General features: G+C 30.2%; 1 pseudogene; it reads left to right on the plus strand.

The window, feature by feature from the left end:
- Window positions 1–374: 374 nt before the first annotated feature.
- Window positions 375–1,279, plus strand: LOC145840784 (uncharacterized protein C1orf50 homolog pseudogene; annotated as a pseudogene).
- The last annotated feature ends 525 nt before the right edge of the window (window positions 1,280–1,804 follow it).

Consider the following 1,804-nt stretch of genomic DNA (forward strand, 5'->3'; position numbering starts at 1 on the left):
ACAGGGAACCTATTATGCGCCCGACTTTGACTGGTCATACCTCAAGAAATAAATCAAATTTTCAAAACAACAAAAAGCATCTTGAAGCTTAGAAACAACTCAATAAAATAAGATCAATTTATAAAAAACATGGCTTAATCCTCCTATAGTTTTGATCAGAATACATGACAAATAAACAAATTAATATTTTTTTTATGGTAGAAATTGAAACTGTTAAAAGTTTAATTTACATGTCAGTATCATTACATTGTTTATTTATTTAAGGAAAATAAAATCTTTTCAAAAATAATATTTAACAAAAGCTGTTGCAAGGCTGTGTAAAATGAATACTTTTACTTATCAATTATACTATATTTTTTCTTAATTTCAGATAAAATATACAAATAATACAAAATGATGTCCAACAAGAGCAGCAGCAAGGCAGTGTCCCTCATTGAGGCCACTTCCTCATCCAAACCCAAACTTGTTGAGGGCTCCAAAGTAAATTGCAAGGAGGACCTTGTTGAACTGGCAGAACAAATTGCACTGTGCGACGCCTCAATCAAGTCAGCAGCATCTAGCAAGCTCAGATCAATACTTGACCAGATGAGGAGCTTGCAACAGCAAGCCGCTAGAGTACTGGAAGAGTCTAAACGTGATGCTGAATTGCATCATGCAGCCTGCAACTTCAAGAAGCTCCCAGGCAAGATATACTACCTCTACAGGCGCCCTAATGAGTCCACCTACCTGTCCATGCTTGGCCCAGAAGAATGGGGTGCAAGTTGTCCCCACACTTTTCTGGCTGCATACAAGTTGGAGTTTGACATGACATGGACCCCGTATGAAGATATTGAGAAGAACGAGGAAGATAATCAGCTGGTGGAGAAACTGGTGAAGAAGCAGTTTCAGATGGCAATTATGAACGAATAGAACTAACTCAACTGTATTTCAGTGTTTTAATTTACACTAACTAATGTAGAACAATTTAATTCCTAGTTTTAAATAGACAGTTTTAAATGTCCATTGTAAATTATTATTAGACTGTTGGTTACTTAAAACAAACTTTTTATGATATTTTTAAGCTTAATCTACACAATTGTGTTTTATTAACGTGTAATCATTTAGTTATCTAATTGATTTCTTGGTTGGTTGCAGTTGGACAATTTTTATGCCATTTATGTTTTACCACATTGTTAATTTTGTTTTGAAATTAAAATATATATAATTGTATTTAAAAAATTTTAATTTAGTCCATATAATTAATAAATAATTTAGTAAAAATAATTAAATTATAATATACATATACAGATTGAATTGTTTAAATAAATTACAAGAAAAGTGAAGTAGCCCTCTTATACAGTTTGAGGTAAGACTAACAAAATATATCAAGTATAGTTAAGAACTCATCAAAATTTTATACAGGGTGGTCAAAAAACCTTGATCCTGGTAAAACTTTAAGTTTGATAATTTATGCTAAAGACGCCTGGAAAAACCTGGAATTTGAGAGTTTTGAAAAAAAAAACCTAGAATTATGAACTAAAATTAATAATAAACCAGGAAATATGTGGAATTCTAAACAATTTTTACATGTTAAATAGTAAAGTTTTGATTTGACATAAAAAATAAGTCACAAAAGTTTATGTGATCACTAAAATTTTTTTATATTTAAAACCACATTTAAAAAAGCTTTAAGATATGTTTTCAATGCCGTTATACTATTGAACACAGTTTTAACCTTAAACTTATTTTTAACTAAAATAGATTCCAATACGTGTAATTTTAATAACCTGAAAGAAATTTTAAAAACCTTGAGAAAATTTGTCAA

Source organism: Thalia democratica, chromosome 7 (genome assembly GCF_965202585.1).
Source record: "Thalia democratica chromosome 7, ktThaDemo2.hap1.1, whole genome shotgun sequence".
Lineage (NCBI taxonomy): Eukaryota > Metazoa > Chordata > Thaliacea > Salpida > Salpidae > Thalia > Thalia democratica.